The sequence below is a fragment of the Centruroides vittatus genome, unplaced genomic scaffold, assembly GCF_030686945.1.
Source record: "Centruroides vittatus isolate TY-2023 unplaced genomic scaffold, ASM3068694v2 scaffold_324, whole genome shotgun sequence".
In the NCBI taxonomy this organism is placed as follows: domain Eukaryota; kingdom Metazoa; phylum Arthropoda; class Arachnida; order Scorpiones; family Buthidae; genus Centruroides; species Centruroides vittatus.
In genome coordinates, this window is record NW_027122701.1 from 2,870,049 (window position 1) to 2,894,063 (window position 24,015).

A 24,015-nucleotide genomic window follows, 5' to 3' on the forward strand; every position below is an offset into this window, starting at 1 on the left:
AAGGGTCCCTAATTCCTCGTTCCGAAGGTAGTTTGCTCCTTTTGCCCCTCTTCTGGACGTTTATGTATGCATTGTTTAGTCATTAATTTTTATTTTCTAATTTAAAATATATTAGATTGAAATGATTAACGATACATACTTCGTGCGTCACTCCACCAATTAAATGTGTAAAATATTTTCAGATCATTAAAGGCAGAAATAAAGCTATTACTGGTTTAATTCGAAAATTGCAAGTTAATTGATGTAATGCGTACCAGAAAAGTAAACAAGAATTTTTTTTAAATTAGAAATTATATCATCAGTTTGTTTATCGTCCTTTATTACGAATAGTTATTTAAAGTTAAACTTTTTAAAATGAGAACTTTTATTGAATTATTTTATTGATAACATATTTTTACATTAAATTAATTAAAATACGAGCACTATTAGCAATAAATTTTAGTACGTAATATATAAAAACAAGTAGTCTAATGAATTTTCTAAATAATTAAATTATTGCACAACAGATGGCGATACGTGAAAAGTGACATTCGTTTCGTCTAAATAATGTACTGTACACTTTGACGTTACTTTGTTTTTAACCCTCAAAAATAGAATAAAATTTTAAATAGAACCATTTTATAGGTCTAATTCATTACAACCAATTTATAGATAAATATATAAATACATTTTTAAAAAATAATCAAAGTTTAGCTATTTTTCGCCAAAAACTGCTACGGTTTGCGCAATAAACAAATAAACTCATGTACAGGCTTGTCACTCAAAATTTCTTGTATTATTAAAAATATACATTTCGTTAAAACCTAGAAATTTCTGATAGAGACCGTACAATTTTTGATCCACTTTTGACCTTCTCCTTCCCTGTCGTTACAATGATGCACTTTTGGCAAATCTCCTCACCTTTACATGTACGATAGTTCATGGACCTTCCCTGACATTGAAGAAACGACTTTAAAAAGTTCAGCAAATATTTTATTAACATGACTAACAAGTAAGCTTATAAGAAGAAATTCGCATGCCACTAAAAAAGTTCGCCTCGACTCTGTTATTCCTGTCATGTAGGCTACACAATGTTGTAGGCCTATTATTCGCTAATCCCTATCTCTTTTAAACAGTACACATAATTAATGGACGGCGCCTAGGCAAAGAAATAGGAATTATTATTTTACTATATCTAGTCATATTTATAGTTATATAATTACAATATAAATATGAAATCATTCCTGTTTATAACTACTTGCACTAGTTTCACTAGTTAGCACTACTTGCACTTTTTGACTTGCCCCATTTTACACGGCGAAGTTCGTGATTAGACATAGTTAAGTTCTAATGAAAATCGGTCCTACTCTATTTATGTTATGAACGATAGCCTAAATACAACTTTCTTGATTCTTTATTCCATTTCGTAAAAATTACTTGCCCCATTTCATCGTAAACACACTTCATCACATAGGCTAATAATTTAAAACGTAAAATATTTAAAAGTTTTTAAAAACACGTTTATTTTAAATCGTTACTACAAAGTTTTATTTATATTCTACATGCTGTCACGTAATACTTTATTAAAAAAATCTAGAAAGGAAGTTCACACGGTCTTAACGACGTCTTTGTACTCTACGAAAGGATCCTGAGTAACAAATGAGGAATTCTAGTTACTAATTAGACATTCGCATCCGGATTCAGTTCATTTTACTTCCACAATGAACACGAATTACTTAATTGTACGTCCTTCTACATGTCCTGAGATGATTTTAAACTTTAAAACATAGATTAATGGTTAGAAAACTTACATTTCGCAAGTTATATGGTGTCTAATTTATATACAAACTTTGTTATAAGTAGTATACAAGTCACATTTTTTAATTTTTTTATTTAATAGTAATAATCTCTTTCCATAATTTCTTTTCTGAAAAATTTATTCTCAGAAATTATTTTTACTTAAGTAATTACTAGTGATGGATTATATCAGTACGAATTTAGTACGTGTTACCGACCGGGAAAGGGGAAAACATATGGTTAACGAAAGTTAAAAATTGTATAACCACAATAGCAGTATTAATAAATCATCCCGGATGACATTCGAAGAAAGAGCAAGATAAAAATAATTCATTTATCATAAATAAAATGTGCCATCGTTTCAGCCGTGTCAGAGCCACTTACAAAAGATATATTATAACTTAATTCATAGTACTAGAGAGAGAATTTTTAGCGTGAATAAGAATATAACATTAAACTATCATATTTTATAACATGTATAACGATTTTTATATATTATAACTGCTCTAGGTTGTAACTATAGTATTTGTAATTTCAGTGGAAACCGGGTTTAGAATACGCTTATATATTCAGAAGAGGCTTTTATACCCTATGATCGATTTATAAATATGTCTTAAACTCTTTTTATAATTATAAAGAATAAATTATTTTTTATTTGTATACGGCCAATCTGCCGTGGGGGATGCATTTCGGGAGGACTTTCTATGGGGAAACTGGCCACTATTTAGGGGTGTTAGACATGTGAAGAAAACCCGGAACACTCCACGTGGCCAGTCTGGTGAGGCGAACCCACGACTATCAGTGTTCATTGTTATTCACTCGCTCAGTGTCGGTTTCATAAAAAGTGTTGTAACTTAAATTTCACGTTCACTGGTTGAAACAGTTTTTAAACAAAATAGCCTTTTGTAATTAATATTTATTAATTGTTGATTATCTGAATGTACTGTACTTGTATATGTTATAGAAGAGTTTAAGATAAGTTAAATTAAAACAGCTTAAATTAAAAAAAAAAAAAAATTGAAAACTTTTCATATGGAAGATCGTAAATATTTAATTTCATGTTTTGTTTATTTGATATTTGTTTATTCAAAATTGAATAATTTGATATAATTTATAAGGGGAAAACAAAAATATGAAAAGAGGAAAACATGTTTTTCAATTTTTGTTAGTAAAGCCGAGATTATTATTATCAGAAAAAATTCTAACAGTTTTCAAAGCACAAATAAAAACAAACTTGTAAGTCATATATTTAACTTACACCATAAATTGGATTGATGGAAAAAGGCGACGCAACATTTGGGCGATCTGCCGAGGGGAATGCACAGTACAGTACCTCTCGGAATCACTTTCAATGGGAAACTGGCCTTTTCAAGTAGTAGACAGGTGAAGAAAACTCAAAAGGTGGCCAGTTCTTTGGTGCGGCGCGAACCCACGACAGGCTATCAATGTTTAGTGGTTTTATCCAACACTGGTGGGCCTTGATACTATAAACATAATGTATAGATGAAGGAATAAATACGAATTCGCTCGACAAGTTAAAACTGCCATACGAATTATAACAATGTAAACGAGTCGCCTCTTTCAAAATGTCTATATTATCAACAAATCCGTGCTTTTTACTCGTATAAAAAAATAACATTAAATGTTAGCGCGAACTTTACGTTTCTTCCTCTTAAAATGAATAATGTACTCGTACAACGGAATGTAAATATTTCGAGGAAACATATTTGAATATGATAGAATATAAATTGTAATTTATATATATTTTTTCTTATATAGTGACAGATATGTTATTGGTATTCACGTAATAAAAAAATATTAAAGTTTTCAATCAAAAGGCAAGTATAGATAACTTTTTTAAAATACAATATATGGAGAATATTTAAAGTTACCTATATAAAATCTTTAAATTCAGTTAATCCATTTAGATTGACTAGATAAGATCCGAAGTGTTTAACTTATGAACTTTTAACCTTCGTATACGTAACAAAAATTAAAAAATTAAAAAAAAAAAAAAAAAAAAAAAAATAGAAATTCGACATTATTAATATCTATACACAAATTAAAATTTTAATTGAAGTAAATTACATTAATAATGTTGAAATATATTATGCCAGATGGCCTAGGCCAGAAGTGGTGAATCTTTTTAAGACCGCGTGCCATAAAGTAGCATACTTAGCTTTAAAAATGTTTATGCGTGCCAAAATTTTAGACTTCGAATTTAATTTACAAAACGATATTTAAATAAAGTAAATGAATATGCTTAAATTAAAATAAATGTAAAAAAGCTGATTGAAAGAAAGGATGATTGGGTGATAAGCCGAAAAGATGATTGAAAAAGATGATAAATCGAAATCGTATGATACGTTACGTGCCAGATGATTTCTCCTTACGTGGCACATTGGTCATCCGTTCCATACCATACCTTGCACCACCCCTGGCCTAGGTTGTTAATTTTAAGGCCTCAGACTACCACTCACAGTCAGAGGGACCCGAGGAACTCAGTCAAAATACTCCAGGAATTTTTCGGAGGTGATCTGTCCCGGATATTATAAGCCCGTTCCTTACTACCCATCCGCTCCATTGTGGGCCTTGCCAAACCCACGATATTAATTAAAAAGGCCCGCCTAGTGCCCACAGGATGGAAAGAATAAAAAAAAAGAAAAAGAAATATTTTACATTAATAATTTATAAAAATAAAAATCTAATAAAATTTTATTAGATTTTAAAAAACGATTTAATAAATTGATGTATCTGTACTGTATTTATTTATATATAATTATTTTCATATTTAAATATTTAAAACAAAATTTTGACACACTTCTTTAGAAATTTGATGCTATTAACTGAAAGATTTTGCTGATTCATTAATAAAATAATTTAGCATTATTAAGCATATATTTTTGAAGATTTCAAACAACGTATATTTTAACAGAATTTTAAGAATTATGCATGACAAGGGCGTCGCCAGCCAATGGGCCGGGGGGGCAAGATGATATAAATTGATAGAGGATATGAATTGTATGTAGGTAAAATAAAAACGATTCATAAATTTTAAGAAGCTTAAAAAGATTATTTTAATTAAAACATAATCTTCTTGGGTTTTTCGCGCGGGAATTATAAATCGGGCAATAAATGACTTAGCATTTAAATAATTTTTTTCGCATGTCTAGGGAGGGGCAACTGCCCCTCTGCCCCCCCTCTGGCGACGCCCTTGATGCATGATATTGCCTCATTCATCCGAGCATGTTTTTCAGTGTAAAATATTTTAGAAATAATATAAATATTAAATATAGCTGACTAATTCATACGAAATTAATATATTTTAGTGAATTTATCTTTAAACATTTGAATTATTAAAGAAGAAAAATTATTTTATTGATGTTTATTCGTTTCAGAAACAATGTTTTAAATATACTTGTTTAATTCGATAAATAGTTACTGATTTTAATGTAATTCTATTATTAGTGATGATGGAGTTTATCCTAGTGTATGTGGGTCCCACCCGTGAAAGAAAGGACTTTTTTTTTTAACTCTCTGCCCTATGGGCACTAAGAAGATCTTTTTTAACAAGCCTATTATAGGTTCGACCAGGCCTACAATGCGGTCTGTCAAGTGGTGCAAGTTGTGATAGACCACCCCCGACAAATTCCTAAGGTTTTTCGAACGGTTAGGATTTGATTCTGGGTCCCCCAGAGAAGTAGGCTGCCACGTTAGGCCATCCGGCCGTCCACAAGAAAGGACTATTGGTACAATAGGTACCTTATCTATACTTTATTATTGTTATTAATTTGTTTAGTTTAAAAAGTCTTTAAAATAAGCATATATTACCGTATTTTCATTTTCACATCAACATTTTATGAGTTAAATAGTTTGAAAATATTTACCATTCGTTTTGAAATCTCAACTCTATTATTCAATATATTATGAAAAGTTATTTACAAACAATTTGTACATAATTTTTACTCAATTATTTACTTTAAATAATAACAAAATTTTTATACAGGGTGGGCCAACGAAAACGAAATGGCAGAGTGTTCGTGTTCGTCCGAGCAAATCGCTCGGACGGGTCGATTTTATTCTCGAGGGGACATCTTACGCAATAAAGTTTTTGCGAATCTGAATATTAACTAAACAAACATTTTTTTCGAAATAAATGTTTGTTTAGTTAATAGAAAATAAATGCGTTTTTAAAATTTTTTGTCGTCTGTTGTATTCAGAATCGCAAAAACTTTATTGCAAAAGATGTCCCCTCGAGAATAAAATCGACCTGTCCGAGCGATTTGCTCGGACGAACGCGAACACTCTGCCGTTTCGTTTTCGTTGGCCCACCCTGTATATACACAGAACATTGGTCGTGGGCTCACATCTTACTAACGGGGCTGCCCATGTGGAGTTTTCCGGATTTTCTTCACGTGTCTAAAACCTAAATGGGGACCAGTTTCCCATAGAAAGTCCTCCTGGAAGACACCCACATATTCTGTTGCTGTAACTATCAAACCAAATCATTTCTGGCTCTTTTTGCCTAGTAGGCATTAAAAGGCCCTTTTTTCATATCCATCATGGTTTCAGTCAGACTCACAATGGAGCGGCAAGGTAGTGAGGGATGGGGCCAGCCCTATCCGGGATTTACCACCCATGAAAAATTCATGGGAGTGCTCGCCTGGATTCAATTTCGGATCCCCAAAGCAGTAAGCTAACTCCTTAACCGCCTTGGCCACCCGGCCATCAAATTTAATACTATATTTATATATCGCATAACATTATTTTAAACGTATGAGTTTAGTAAATACAGCAAACCCGATAATTACTTGAAATATCAAACGATCAACCTAATTCATTTATTGAGCTATTAAGGCTAAAGGTATGAGTAAAGTTCTAAATTCAGGCAACTTCGAAAATATTAAAAAGCTGTTTTGTATTAAAAAGTTGTTTTGTATTAAAAAGTTGTTTATTTGATATCCAGAGTGTATCATAGAATGGAATATCAAATGAACAAATATCAAATTGTTTCAAATCGTTCTGTATCAAATATTTTCGTTTTAAATAACCGGAAATTAATTTGGCTACAAAACAATTACAGTATAAAAATTTTTAAATGGATGGTTATAACAAATTTTTAAATGTATTGGATTGATGGGATAAGGAAACGTAACACTTGAGCGATCTGCCAAGGAGTGCCTCCCTGGAGGACTTTTTACGGAAAACTGGCTCCTATTTAGATATGAGGCCCACCAGTGGCCAAGCGGTCTTCGTTCCCTGAACACTGGGAGTTCGGTCGTGGGTTCGCGCCTCGCCTCGAAGGGCTGGCCACGGGGAGTTTTTCGGGTTTTCTCCATGTCTGTAACGCCTAAATGGGGGCCAGTTTCCCTTAAAAGACCTCCCGGAAGGCATTCCCCAGGCAAATAGCCCAAGTGTTGGGTTGCCATAATTTAACAAACAACTATTTAGATATGAATTCGTTCCTATAAGCCTACTTACTTGTCTAGCGAATAAAGCATCAGAAAATGTTTGATGAACTGTTTAAAGTCATTTTTTTTTTAAATTTCAGAAGGTTGTTTACGTAATTAAAGGGGAGATGGTTTGATAAAAGTATAGTTATGTAATTTTGTCAAACCACCATATAGGGAGGGAGTAAAATGTGGCTCAAAAACTGTACACCTAATCAAGGGACGGTTTACATTAAAGTCCAAGAGGTAAACGACCGTTCTTCTGAATTTACTTCTGTTGAAAAGGAGTGATTTGATAACATTAACTTGCAAAATATCAATTGTGAAAATCTTTCATTTTTATTTCTGATATTTTACATATAAAATAACAGAAATAGATAGGAAATACAGTTTAATAAAATGACATATTATAATTTAAAAATACACCACAAAAATTTCCTAGATCAATTCTACTTGAATTAATTAACATTTGCTTGTTTATTTGTTAGTACAGAATGCATCACTTCCTAAATTGTTGATTCTCTTTACAAATAAATCGCAAGAAAGTTTTAACAGATGTTAAACATATAGTACTTCATTGAATAAAGTTAAATGAATTATTTGATATACAGTACTATATAATCAAAATATCGCATATGAAACGGGATGAATTACCGCATTACAAATGTTCATGGCGCAATTGCCATCATTTTGTTCTCAGTTATTCGAATTATTATCATTACGTTATCAAAATAATGACGCGTTCAAAAATTCCATTGTGTCAAGTGATTGTAAACCACCCAATCTATGACAGATGAGTTAACAAAGTAATCTGTATATTATTACTAAGTGAAGTGCTATTTTGCTGACGTATTTTAGTTTTTGATATTTGTTTTGCACATTCCAAAATGATAATATATCTTACTATATTTTTTATTGCACAAATCATATTCTAAGATAAATTGAACAACTTTTATATTAAATTATCTATTGTATTTGAATTTAAATTACAGTCAAACCTCTGAACCACAGACACTGATACTGGAACCTAAAAAATGGCCGTTATTCGGAGATTATTTTATATGCAATGTTATTCAAGGAAAATGTTTTTAGAGAGCCGTTGTTAAGAGGTGACCGTTATTGGCGGTTCGATTGTATAATAGAAAAAATAAACGAAATAACTTTATAAACCTGTATTCAGATTTGTTTCTTTTTAAAAAATGCATACAAAAATAATCTCCAAACCTCCAACGTTAAGAAAAAATCATTTAAGACGTAATAAGATCATTTAAATATTTTGTAAATTATATCATGTTCCATTAATTAAATGATGAAATGTCGCCAGTTAGTCGCCAATACAGGTTACGCTGGTAACATATGTAACAAACACAACTGTTCCACACCACTAATTTTCGATCCAAAAATAGTGACTACTTTATAGTAATTAAATAAATTCTATAGAAAAGTAGATTGGAGTGATATGATAAGGCAATGCAACAATTGGGTGATCTGCCAAGAGTGTACCTACCGTGAGGTTTTCTATAGGAAACTGGACCCTATTTAGGTGTTAGAAACGCGAAGAAAACGCAGAAAACTCCAATATTGGTGAGGTTCGAACTCGCGACTAGTGTTAGTGGTTTTATCCACTCGATCACTGGTGTGCTTTATAGTCGTAAATGATAATACTTCAAAATTGAAGTGAGCGTGTCGAATTAAGTAGGGCTATATAGTATACCGCTATCAAAACTTTGGAATGCAGTTTTGAATAAATATAGATTTATCACAGGAACGGAGTCTGGTTATTTTTATATTAATCTACAGCAAATTCCTTCTGCATGTAAGCAATTTTAGAAAGGACGAGCCTAAATATTGTTGCATTCGATAAAAAGGAAAAGGTGTAAAGCATACAATAATATACAGTACATATTTAATAGTATATTTTAAATTTAGCATACAGTAAAACAAAAATAATTTTAAGAACATCGTTGAAAAGGAAAATAACAAAGAAACGAAATTTAAACATAAATGGTGCAGTGCATATTTTGAAAATTGTTTATATCTAATTTAATATTACATCTATGAGTATAAAGTTAAAAATATAGCCTCTAATTTAGAGACTTTATCTAGAGGGTGGGTATTGTATTACAGAACTTCATGAATATTAAAAGAACCCAACAAAATTTTCTATTTTAAATACAGGGATTTCAATAAGTAGCCTATACAAAATAATATCAAACATAACTTAGACGAATCCAACTGTTCACAGTCTTAGAATCACAATGAATATTTCAATAAATTAAACTCGTCTATGAAATATTTTAGATATAAAATATAAAAATATGTACATTAAAAGATAGCAAAGTTATACAAAATTCATTTAAAAGTTATATAATATTTTAAAATTCATACAAAACAATCTCCAAATAATGGCCATTTTTGTGCGCTGTCAAGGCCCGTTGTTTAGAAGTTTGACTGTATATAATTATAGAATCTCTTCTAAATTAAATATAAAAATAATGCTTCAACTAAATTTCTTAATTTATTCGAAATATTATTTTTAAAGATGATTTGCGCCTATTTTTAAAGCTCATTTATGATTTCCAGTATCGAGTGGATAAAAACTGTAAACGCTGGTTGCGAGTTCGCACCTGACCAATGGATTGGCCATGTTGAGTTATTCGAATTTTATTCACTATTCGGTTTATATCACGTGTCTAATATCTAAACAGGTACCATTTTCTCATAGAAAGTTCTCCTAAGAGGCATTTCCTTTAGCAGATCGTCCATATGTTGCGTTTCCGTATCCCGTCAAACCAAACAAAACATAGCGGCAGGACCGTATTTAGACATTTATCATTGTGGGCGTGGAGACCTGGAGGCTGATTTTGCTGACTGATACCTATGACTAATACCGATAGTTCATATAAAGTGCCAGTCAAGATTGCTGGCTCTCTTCCCATCCCTTATTTTATATATTTTTTAATTGTATGATATTGTATTTCTCTTAATTCGAAAACAATATTCTTTTTTAAAAAAATTTCTTTAGGTGGCGTGACTTTTCCAACTATTCACCGAAATTTGCCGACATTGGGAGGCGCGGTGCCTTCTCAAACTCCCCAGTAGCTTCGGTCATTCCTAGAGGGACATTTCTTTTCATTAAATGTAAGAAAGTTTAGACTAATAAACATTTAATAAGGTAGATTTTTTCTATTTTTTAAAATTAATCTTTGTATCTTTTTCTTTTTTTCTCAGGGGCGGATTTGCAAATAAATTAAACAAGTTACAACTTAGGGCCTCGCGTTATCAATTTATAGCTTAAGGTTTTGCATGTATCATCATTTGATGGAGAGGAAGGGCCTGTTATATGTTATAGCTTAGAACCACAACAAGCCTTTTTCGCCTTCTCTCTCTCTCTCTCGCTCTCTCTCTAATTTATTATAAACTTGTTAACAACTTGTTTATATTAATTTAATTTTATAAAAATTATTTAGACTACGATAATTGCTATTATAAAATGATTCTTGTTCCGGTATCTTGTTACTTTCTATTTGGTTTATAACACAAATAAATAAAATTTACGTTCGAATATTGCTAAAATAATTTAATTTCTCAAAAAAAGAATATATTAGGCCTATATTTTAATAAGATTTTTATTTTGATTGCTTGCTAAGTTGGTTACTATCAATATTTAAGAGAACACTGAACTCAGCTATATCTATAAAACATTCGATTAATTTAAAATTTAAATAAATTTTTACATCAAAAACGAAACATTGTGCAGGCACAAACGATTTATTCTATTTCTAGATCAAAGAATAGCGTTTGGAAGCTAAATACGAACTCATAAATAAAATAACAAAAAATTAATTTTAATATAGCATAATAGAGAAATAATAATAGTCACACATACATTATATAGTCAAACCTCTGAACAACGGTCACTGATGGGCACATAAAAAACGGCCGTTGTTCGGAAGTGACCTTTATTTGGAGGTTATTTTGTATGCATTTTTGTTTAAAAAAAAGTTCCTGACGAAATGGCCGCTGTTTAGAGGTGGTTGTTATTGAAGATTATATAAGAGGTTTATATAAGAATTTACTTGTTTCACGATACTGAACTCGTTTACTCAATTTTTAATCAAAATTCTCATAATCACTTGAGTTTAGTGAAAATTAATCACTTTAACTTTTTACTATACAATAATTAAACTATTAAATATTCAAGAAAATATTTTCTATATTTAGGCTACTTCTTATCACTTTAAATGCTAGATATTAAGTTACAAGTGACTTTTATATAGAATATTACAAGACACTTACTGAATTTTCCTACATAATTTTAAATTTTCTGAGTTTTCTAAAAAATTACTTACCATTCTATATATATATTATTTACCATGGTAAATAGTAGAATGGTAAATTATTTACCATTCTAATATTATAGATTTGGAATTTGATAAAATACATAATTAAATCTTAAGATCAACGCTTACAATAAATTTTCATTGTAGATATTTAACGATTCTGCACTCAATAATAAAAAAAATAATGTATTAATACAATTTCTGCCAAACTTGGCGTACAGTTATGTCTCAGACAGGTATGTAAAATATTACAGTTGTAATTTGATTGTACAGAAGATAATGACATCAGAGTGTCTTAAAATTGCTACTCTAGTATTCTATAAAAAGCCTCGCAAAGGTTCACTGTTTTCACAGTTTTCAATGTGCTTGTTATTTGAAGGTCTTCGATTGCAAGACATGCCTGTAAGATGCAAAGACATTACGGAGTTTGAGAAAGGTCGTATCATCGTGAAGCAGAATGGCCGTTTTGCCATTCTGAGGAAAGTAGAATGGTAAAACGGCCGATTTTCAAGCAATCTGAGCCGTTCTCATCTTACTGTGAGGAGATTTCGGGGATAAGTCAGGACACACACAGCGGGAATTTATACGTCTCAGACAGACCGCCGACAGAGATGATCGTGAGACATGGTTATTTATTGCGCGGAAACTGGTTATTTATTGTAAAAACGGTATGCATTTTTTACAATAAATAACCAGTGTTCTCATCCATCTTTGTGTGATTTCTCCTGCTGCGTCAATAGTGTGTGATAAGTCCTCCATAGAGTCAAAATTTAACGCTCACATTCACTTATTACCATGGCAATCACGTACGCATCAATAAACATTTATTCCATTCTAACGTCCCCTTGGTGCATAAGTTTTCCTGTTAATGACTATATATTAACAGTCGATCTAGTAGCATCATCTGTCAAACATGTATCAAAATTTCCATTCATTTTGAGCGCTTTGATGAAAATCTTGTATATAGGACCTGTATCAAAACCATAAATAAATAAATAAATAAAAGATAAGAATAAAAAATTTAAATAAAAGTTAAAAAAAATTATAAAGAAAATTAATGTCAGAGTAGGAATTTCATTCATAATCAAATACTCTTTAAAAATTTTTAAAAATAGAAATACGGTTTATATAATAATGCTTATACTTTTGGTATTTATTATTCAAGTGATAATTGTTCTTTTCAAGATTATCAACTTACTATTCATTAATATAAGGATCTATTTAGAGAACTTGATAGATCACTGTTTCAGAAATAGAAAATAAGGACGTATTATTCATAATTATTAGAACGTAAAAAAATAAACATAATTTAACCACTTCCTATATATCTTGTTTCTTAAAAAATATATTGACATAACTTTTATCATTTATTAAAATAATAAAAGTATTTTAAAAAATAATAAAAGAATATATTATATTAAGACGTGGAAATAAAAGGTTTTGTTTGGTTTGATGAGATAAAGGCACACAGCATACCAAAAGGAATGCCTCTTGAGAGAATTTTCTATGGGAAACTGGCCCTTATTTAGTTGTTAAACAAGTGAAGAAAACCCACGACCGGTGTTTTATCCACTTGGCCACTGGTGGGCTCAAAACACAATGCATGGAGTAAATAAATAAATAAATAAATATATATATAAATAAATAAATATATATATATATAAATAATAAAAAGTATGTATTATATAAAGTCAGTTGTCAAAACTGTAATAAATAATAAAAAATAAAATATAGAAACTAAAAATATAAGATATAAAAACAAAAAGTCTTGCAAGTGTTGTAATATATTAGTATTAAACTATAAAATTATCAAAGAATTAGCAAAAATAAAATTTATAATAATTTATTAGATGCTTTTGAAACTTTACATTCAACATACTTGCAACAGGAAATGCAATCATATCTCAAACGATTGTTAAGTACTTAAGTAAGTAAATAAAAGAATTGTTCTCTGTTATTTCAACATAATTATATTTATGCAATTATTTATCTTTGAATCATTTAAAACAAAATAAAATTTCTTTAAATTTACTTGAAGCTTTATTATTTGTTTTATTGATTTAACGATGATCAATCATAAAATTAATAATTATAAATTAATTAGGAAGAATAATTTATGTCGATGTGTTTAACTAAATTGATTTAGACGAAAAATTCTAAAAAATGAGCCACGTATTTTTTTATTTTTGACTTTTTTTTTTTTACCTTGTGGGCACTAAAAACCCCTTATTTTCTGCGAAAAACTAGCCCCTATTTAGGTGAACAGTAGGGAAATCTCTCCGGGAAGCACCTTTCTCTTTGACAGATCGTCCACTTGTTGCATTGTCTTATCCTATCACTCCAAATCGACCTATAAATTGGTTTAAATTTATAGCTTTGGATTGGATTGATGAGTGCGGTAACGCAATACTTGGGCGATCTACCAGGCGATACCTCCCGAGAAGTGTAAAGGGGCCCACACACGTTAAGGAACTCCAGCAAACTCCACGTGTACGGTCCGTGGCGCAAACCCGCGACCAACTACCAAAGTTCATTGGTTCTACCCACTCATCACTGGTAGGAACATTTATAGCTTTAGAATGATTTAAAATTACTAATATTTTTTTTTGAAAATTTTAGTATAACTTACAAATATTTGTTTACAATTCATCAAACGCTATGACATATTCGAACAAAATATTTACTTTATTAATCATACTTTGTTAAACCTTCGATTATAAAGTAATTTACTAAAAACTGCAAACTTACTTTTAAAATAAAAGTTTTAAGTTTTTAATATTCATTTGATATTTAAACCAATTACAAGAGTGTTTAAAAACCATTTTTATTGTTATAATTAAATTATTCTAAATTAAGATTTAATGTTAGTGAGGCTCAATAAAGGAGAAGAAAAGAAAATTTTACTACTTCTAAAATTTATTTTATATTATTACAGTCCGTATAATGTAAAATTTTAGAAACCACTAAGAACTATTTAATAAGAATTATGTAAAAAATTTTTATTACGAAATAAAAGCGCAGCAGAGAAATATGATACTTCTGTTTAATTTTGTAGTAAATGATATTTTTGTATTTTAATTTATAAAGCATTAATTCATCAGAAATTAATAATAATAAATAATAAACAAAGAAATTATTTAAAATTATTAAATATAAAAATACGCTAAAATATTAGTGAAAACAAATACAATAATTTCATCCTAAAACATTTTAAATTTTACATTTTATTAACTATTTCTTGATTACTAATTGATTATTGAAATTTCAGCAAATTAAAAACTTGGAATTGATCAAAATAACAGTGCAAACCTAATGGTCTATAATAGGCCCCCCTACCTTATATAAAAATGGAAGACTCCACGACAAAATGCGGCATTCATATTTAATTAATTAAATAGAAATTCAGATAAATACATATGTGAATATAAACGCTCTTCAATTCATTAACCCCTATCAATGATAAAGAGGAGCTATTGAACACTGGTTACGAGCTCACACCTGATCGCGCATGGAGTTTTTCGGGACTTTCTTTATTCGTGCATATAACGAGCAAATAGGGGCAAAAGCACAACTCCCTTTAGCAGCTCGCTCATGTGTCGTGTTTCTTATCCCCATCAATCTTGCAATTTTACAATTTGTAAACAAACATATATTCATCTTTTAATATATATAAATATAAACTTTGATCTTTACTATAAGTTTTCAGATATATAATCAGTTAGCGACTGCTAATTCATCTATGTATAATGTAGAATTCGGCCAGATTAATTAATATGAAGAGAATTTAAGTATTTGTTTGTTCTTCCTAACAACGAACGCTTAAAACCACTTTAATAACTGTATAAAACTCCGGAAAAATTCAGTTTTTATTTCTAGAGGATAATAATTTGAAAAAATCCGGTTTACAATGAAAAATACTTGAATCAAGGCTGAAATCTAAATGCAGGTAGGTGTAAATGCGACAGTTAGGCTAATTGTTTCAGTTGTATTCGGCCTTCAGGTTCAGTATACTGAGTTAACTTTTGAGCATTTAATTATCCAGAATACTTTTTTAATTAATTATTTATTTTATTTTTTATTAATTAATTAATTATTCTATTCTTTATTTTGTAATTACATTCAACAAAGGTTAGTAGTTTTAGTAGATTAACAAATAAAATTAATAAAGTACTGCGTGAAAATAAAAGTTTTTAGGGGTTTGTTTTTCTTTTTTTGACTATTTTGAGCTGTGGGCACTTTTAAGGCATTTTTAAAGCCTATAAGAAAAAGGCCTTGGATTAGAGTGATGAAATAAGGTAACGCCTAATGTCCTCACTATCATGGACATTCTGCCAATGATGGTGAGTACTTTCTATTAAAAACTATTTTCTATTTAGATGATAAACTCGTGAAAAACTCTTGCATTGTTGGTTCTGCTAGGTCCACAATTAGGCGATTGAGTGCTGACGATCGCTATTGAAAGTTTTGTTCCTTAATTTCTCATTTATATAGGCAACTTTGTGTTTTCGTATCATTAAGTACAGTACATAAAGTTTTATTTTTCTAAGTAAAAATATAAAATTCATTTTTTGTAGTCTTTCCATTAAAATTACTGATATTTTTAGTAATAGTAAACAAATAGCAGATAATAAGCCGCTTACTAAACTTAAAATTTTAATTTTCGAAACTTTTAAAAAATAATAAAATATATATATATATTGCAAAGTCATTGTTAATCATAAATAGTGTCTGAATGTTTCATTTTAGGCTCCGGAAAATTTTATTTGTTTATTTTTTGTTTCTGTTATACTATTGTATTATGTTATTTGTTATAATTTAAGATATGCTTTTAGAAAATTTTTTTACGCTTAATATATTTTATTTCAATACTTACAGATAAAATAAACAAACAAATTCTAAGCATTTTTCAATTGTTTATTTTAATCAAAACGTTCAAAATATATATATAAAAATTACGAAATGCATCGTCAGAAAAGAAAAAAATAATAAAAGAGGTTTAGATTGATGTTATGATGCAACGCAACACATAGACAATTTGTTAATGGGAAACTTTCATGGTAAACAAGTCTCCATTTACGCGTTAGACACGTGAAGACAACCCGGAAACTCCACGTGGCGCTGTGAGGCCCGAACCCGTGTGGTTTTATCCATTCGGACACTAGTGGGCTTTGCGATTGTTTCCCAGTCATTGTTAATTATTTTTGAAATGTATATTTTTATACAGAACTAGCAACTTTTTTCTTATGTTAAATATTCAACTAACGTAAAACAAAAATGGGTGCCTGATTTATTTCTTTTTAAAATTAAATTTTAGCGAATATTCTAATAATTTTTTCTGGTTAAAATGTAAAATTAATAGGAAAATAATTTTCTATGTATGACTTTGAAGCGAACATATATTTTACTGCTATTGTAAACAGAATTATTTTTTTGATAGAGTCTGTCTACACTTACGAATTTATGCTTGAGATAAATATAATAAATGCGTCAGTCCATAATGCAGAAAGGCCCTTTAGTGGCCGAGGGGATAAAATCACTGGTCGAAGGTTCGCGTGTGGCCAACTGGCTGGCCACGTGGAGTTTTACGAGTTTTCTTTACGTTAGTAACACCTAAGTAGGGGCCGGTTTCCCATAAAAGTCTTCCCAAGAAGCATTTTCCCTCGGTAGATCGCCCATATGTAGCTTTGGCGTCAACGAATAAAACTAAACTATACCTTAATGCAGGAATTGGGCTATTTTAAAAACTTCGCCCTGTGGGAACGAAAAGGGCTTTTTTTTAAACAAGCTTATTGTGAGTTTGGCCAGACCTACAAGGGGCGGCCGGATGGTGAGGGATGGGGTCGGACGTATCCGGACAGATCACCTTCGAAAAATTTTCTGGGGTTTTTCGACTCGTCCGGAACTCCCAGAGTAATAGATTGCCACCCTAACGACTCGGCTATTCGAGCATGAATTGGGTTAATTTATGCAAGGTGGCATTCAATGGGGCATCCAAAATTGGGTTAATAAATAAATAAGAACAAAGACTTCGTCGGGAAAATGTTTCTTATTATTGAGAATTAGCGAAGATCATTCAACAATTAGGCTTGAAAGACTTTTTGTGTACAAGACGACCGAAAGTTGAGATGAAGACAATTCGTCTGCCTAAGATCCACGGAGGCAGTCATAATTTCTTAATATAAAATTATGATACTTATCGATTTATAAAGTCATCCAAAATAGAAATAAAAATTAATTCAATAAGATTCTGCATAACCAAGGACACAAGATACAGTCAACCTTCGATATAGCGCTATCATTCGTCTCGGAAGTTGGCACTAATTTGAATGTGGCGCTGAACCGAAGAATCTCAATCAATAAAAAGTGTTTAAAATAATTAGATCTACACACGAGTGTAAAATTTGAGATTTTTTGAGTCACTTGATTTGGTGTTGACAATATCTTTTGCAATGCAAAATATAATTTAATTGTTTCAATTAAAACAATAAGTTATATTAAATAAGTAATTTTAAACAAAACCAAGAAGAAACTGCACTATGCTACACAACAGAAATTAAAAGTCACGTGTAACGTTAATTAGATTAATTTTTTTAACAAGAAAATGCACATAAAATATCTTCACCTAAGCTAATTAGGTTTCGTCAGACCCAATTAGCTTAGGCAAAAACCCTTTTTGTCGAATAATAACTAACGTTAAAAGTGATTTAATTTCCAAACAATTGTGCATTTGTTAGAAAAATATACATAAAGCCTGTCTAAAGCGGACCCTACAAAACGAAAACCTGCCTAAATGGAAAACAAATCTTTAAATAGAACGATTTTCTACATAAACTATTACTAAAAACTGGAAACTTGTCTAACTCGAGAACTGAAGAATTTTTTTTAAACATTAATTAGATAACATAACCTGAGTAAAGCGGAATTTTTCAGCGTAACAGCAGTTAAATTCTAAATTATTATTAAAGCACATTTCATGGGTATTGGGTTTTTACAGTTGTTTTTCTTCTGTACACTACATACACGTCTTTCAACTTGTCTCTGAAACATAAAATACATTCTATTAAGCAGTTTTAAATGTGAATTAACATTTTTTTTTTCAAGGCATTTTCTGCATTAATGAAATCACAGCCTCTATAATACGGAAACCTGCAAAAACGGAAAATTCGGCCTGTAAGTAGCATAAAATAAAATAAAATTAGGCCTAAATAGACTTTGTAATGAAAATTGTAATGCATTTTATAAACAGACATTTAGATAAAATTTCATCTTGAAATTTATTATTATTATTTAACCTGTTTGTATTATGCCCTCAAATCTTGCAACTCAAATTTCATCCATTTCTAATTAAGTTAGGTGGTTGAGATTTTGAGAACATGCTCACGTTCGATGACGATGCGTTTTAATAATGTTTTAGAGTGGCCTCACCTCTACCATTCCCACCCGCCTCGAAACCAATATAGACAAATAAGGATTTAATCGGTAATATCAATTGGACACGGGTATGTTGGGGTGGCCCCACCCACGTCATCTCCATCCTCATTCCTAAAAAGTAAAAAAAATATAATTTAATCATTAATCATATGGTATTTGTACATAATATTTCAGATGTGCATGTGTGTATAAATACATTTTAGCTTTCAATCTTTTAAAAAATTATCAACAGTAAAATTTTATCAGTAACGCGTTATATATATATATATATATATTTACTGAAACTGATTGAAATAAAGTCAATCAGTTTCAGTAAATATATTTGTGGATTATATTAAGGATTATTATAAACTGACGGCTAATACAAGATTAGCCGTCAGTTTATAATAATCCTTACTTATCATTAATACTTATAAGGATTTATTATTTCAAAATCAGGTATAATAAGACGTTTATACTGTACTTATAATGTACTTGATGTAGGTGTATTGTATATTATCCGTGGAGTTTTCCGGATTTTCTCATGTGTTAAGTTAAAAGACTTCCTATAGACAGTCCTTTCGGAAGACACCCTCTCTTGGCAAATCGCCCATATGTTGCGTTACTATATCCTGTCAATCCCTTCTCATCCCTACATAAATGTTCTTAGAAATATACTTAATATTTAGATTATTATTACATTTAATACTTAAAATACTGAAAACGAAATTTTCAATATTTTCCCCCGATATATCTTTAAAATAAACAGAAAAAAAAGATATATGGCAAAAAATAAAATGTATATAAACATTACATCCTTTACAAAAATATAATTATAAAAATTATTTAAACTACAGTATTACGTAAACTAATTAACTGTACTGTACAGTACATATACCTCTTTTTACTTCTGTTTTAATGTTCTTTGTGTATGTTTACTGTAATTAAAAATAGCATATAAATTATTATTATTATTAAAAATTAATTGCTAAATAAATGAATATTAATAAGAAAATATTAAAAATTGGTTTTATTTTAATTGATTTTATGGTAATTATTTAAAGACAATCAAGCATAATTAAAATTAATATCGAAAACTAGTATAAATTAAATAATCTGAAAAATAAAACTGATAGTATACAATAGTAGATTCAGAAATCTTTAAAGGAGTGCAGAAAGAAAATAATATACCTTACAAAATCTTTTACTACCCGAGATTACTCCGTTTTTTCTGGGAAACTCCCAGAAGTGTGCAGCTGCTCTCTGCGCACCCCCTAAATCTGCCCCCGACACTATATTTTTAAATGTGTAAAACCTATTATATAAGACTATCTTGCATAATATACAATACATCTACATCAAGAACATTATATGTACAGTGCGACCTTTTAGGTATATGATAGTACAATTACAGTGCGATCTTATTCTGCGTGTTTTCAAAATAATATACCTTTATAACTATTAATGATAAATAAAGATTAATCTCGATTATTTTTTTCTAGTTTTAACTGTGGAAAATTTTGCTTATCGAGTCGAGATGATTGTCGAGATATGAATTGCGAAACAGTGTGAAGTACAATTACCTGGATTACATTTAAAGATGCCAAATGCTAAAGGGCTAGAATACTTTATTAACGGTAAAAAATAAATGTATTTTAAAAATTATTCTCTTATAATAATACACTTTTAAATTATGTAGCAAAATTACATACAGGCTATAATATTATAAGAGAAAAATACCATAAAAGCAGGTTTAAAAATTTTTATTTTATTTTTTTAGAAAATTCAAGTAAATTTAGTATAAATTACGCTCAGTGTATGAATTTTTAAATCAAAATACAGTGAAATCTCTGAACAACGACCGCTGATGAGAATATAAAAAAATTGTGGTCGTTGTTTGAAGGTTTCTTATATGCATTTTTGTTTCAAAAAAGTTTCCGGAAAAATGGCCGCCGTTTAGAGGTGGCCGTCGTTGGCAGGTAGCCATCATTAGAGATTCAACTGTAATAACTTTAAAAATGGATTCTGATATAATTTGATGCAGATTTGTAAAAATAAACATCTGAAATTGATAAGGGTCTATATTCAAATAAATATTCATAATGTTACTGTAAAAATTCAATTTAATTTTCGAAATTTTAGTATCAGTCATTAATCAAAAAATAGATTAGAATTTCTCGTACATTGATTGATTTATCGCATTAAAATAGTTGTTATAACCCCAGAATATGAGCTACAAAATAGAATAAAATTCTGATAAGTAATCTTAGACGTCAGTGATATTAATATGATTGCAGGAATTCTTTTATCGTTTTACTATAAATCTTTATTAACAGAGAATATAATTGTGAATAGATTTCGATTATATTATTTACGAGATATCATTCAGGCAAGTGTGTTTTAAATGAACATTTATATAATTTAATTTATAAGCAAAAAAAAAAAGAAAAAACATAGTTTGGTTTGATGGGCTATGGCAACGCAACAGGAGGGCGTCTGGCAGAGGGAAGCCTCCTGGGATGGCTTCCTGTGAGAAACTCTCCCCTATTTAGATGTTATACACGCAAAGAAAATCCGGAAAATTCCGTGTGTCCGTTCCGATGGTGAGATTCGAATCCACGAGCAGTATAACTAGTCGACCGGATGGCCGAGACGGTTAAGGAGTCGGTCTACAGCTCTGGGAGACCCAGAATTGAATCTAGACGGTCGAAAAACCCCAAAATTTTTTCATGTCTCGGATATGTCGTGCCTCGTCCCTCATCACCTGACCGTTCTTAACATAGAAATGGCTCAACTCACGATGGGTATGGAAAAAGGCCCTCTTAATGCCTACGAAGTGGAGTTTTTAAAAAATACTGTACTGATAATTGCTTAATATCTTGAAATTTCGTATTCACTTAAATTTCGCATATTGTTCTCGTAGTTAGTGATAAATTCAAAAACTACGATTAGAATATGCTGGTTCAAAACTTATCTTGTAAGAATGTAAATCATGTCAATTTTATCTGATGTAAATCAATGTACAGAGAAAAAGATGGCAGACGTACGCAAAATAATGAATGCAGCATTGAATGTGAAAGAATTATACAATAGTGTTATAAATCGTAAAATTTTTATAAATCAGTTTAATTTTAATTTTTTAAATGAAAGAATATTGTAATTTAACCTGAATCATTAATCCACTAACCCCATAGAATTATTTTTTATATCATAATATTAAATGAGAATATTAGAAACTTGTTAAGATTTAGGCTTTATATAAGAAATATTTTATTTATTCTAAATATTAATTTTAGCCCTATATGACCTAGGGTTAAAGCAGCCGTACTTAACTTAAGGCCCGCGGGTTCACTGTGCAGCCCGCCAGGGTTCACTGTGCGGCCCGCCAAGCTTCACTGTGCGGCCCATAGCACTCACACTCATTAAGTACTTCTTTTTAAACTTTTGGCAATTTAGCAAAAGTTTTTAAAACCTCGAGACATGGACAAGAAAAAATATTCGAAAAAATAGTGTTTCGAGACAATTGGGAAGAATCATATTTTGTTGTGCCAAATAAACACGGTTCGCAACTTGTTGATTTGTCGCGAAAGTGTAATATAAAAAAATATAACGTTGTTTGTCATTATACCTGGAAACACAAATTATTTAATGACACTTTTTCAGAGGTCATTTAATAAGATGTGAAAAGTTAAGTTTCTTTAAGAAGTCATTGCAACAACAACAAAATGTTATTTCAGTGGCGTTATCACAATGCACAGGTGACAAGAACATCGCATGAAATTTGCTACTTGGTAAACATCTTAAATTATTATATTATAATGTATAGCAAACTATGTTGCGGGCCGCGTAATGTTACAAGCATATGCACGTGGCTCGAGGAAAAAAAAACCTTGAGTATGGCAGGGTTAGGATGTCAGTTTAACGCTTTGGGAGACTCAGAATCAATCCTAGCAATCTAAAAAATTCCTAAAATTTTTAGACTGCTAGGGTTGACCCCATTGTGGGTTTGGAGAGAACTCAGAATGGATATGGAAAAGAACACTCCCTTAGTGTCCCCAGGCAATCATATAAATGACTTCAATTATTTTAGTGGGAAAGTATAATCAAGAGCATATTTATAATGTAAATCAACCAGGCTTTTACGATTTGCTCACTCAAATAGAAATATAAATGAAATTCAGCTCGGATTTCAAATCTGTTTTTTGCAGTTTTGCGCTTTCTGTCTGTAAATAATCCATTCAAAGAGAAATTTAATCTTTTTTGAAGAATCAATGTACTGTACATAATTCACTTTCGAATTATTAAAAATACATTATGAATCCAACTACTTTGTTCATGTTTAATCAAATAAATATATTCGGAATTTTTAAGCATAACAACTTAAGTGATAGCAGCTTATAAATACACGTATTGAGAAACGAATAGCTGAATGGCTAAGGTTTCAGCTTATTATTGTTCTGGGGACCCAGAATCGAATCTGGACAAGCAACTCTCCAGAATATGTCGGGTCTCACTCAGCACTTTTTGTTTATTCTTTTCATTATGTGGGTATTAAGACAACCTTTTTTGAAGGCCCATTGATGATTCGGCTAGGCCCACAATAAGGCGGCCGCGTGGTGAAGGACGAGGTCCAACACGATGTATCCAGGACAGATCACTCCGGAAAATTTCTGGGATTGTTCCCCTGATTCTATTCCTGATTCTATCCCATAGCAGTAAACTGAGGCCTTAACCTTCTCAACTCTCCGACCGGCATCCTTCATCATTCTGTCTCCCCTTTATGGGCATGACAAAATTCAACGAATACGAAAAAAGGCCATATTAGAGCCCATTGGATAGACACACAAAATAAGTAAAAAAGTATCAAAATATTATCGAAATATACTTTTTAATAGTTATTATGTAAATATTAATATATTTTGATACTATATATTAAATAATGTAAATTATTATTATTTTGATTAAAAAAAAGTAAGTAAAAAGAAACGAAAAATAAATATTGTCGACAATAGAGGGAGAATGTTAACGTGTAGATT

General features: G+C 30.4%; 1 long non-coding RNA gene across 1 annotated transcript; it reads right to left on the reverse strand.

The window, feature by feature from the left end:
- Positions 1-19,068: 19,068 nt before the first annotated feature.
- Positions 19,069-20,138, reverse strand: LOC136988173 (uncharacterized). The gene is made up of 3 exons (XR_010882726.1): positions 20,121-20,138; positions 19,878-19,917; positions 19,069-19,111 (listed from the first exon to the last, which is right to left on the reverse strand). It is a non-coding gene; the product is annotated as an uncharacterized lncRNA (long non-coding RNA).
- Positions 20,139-24,015: the final 3,877 nt, after the last annotated feature.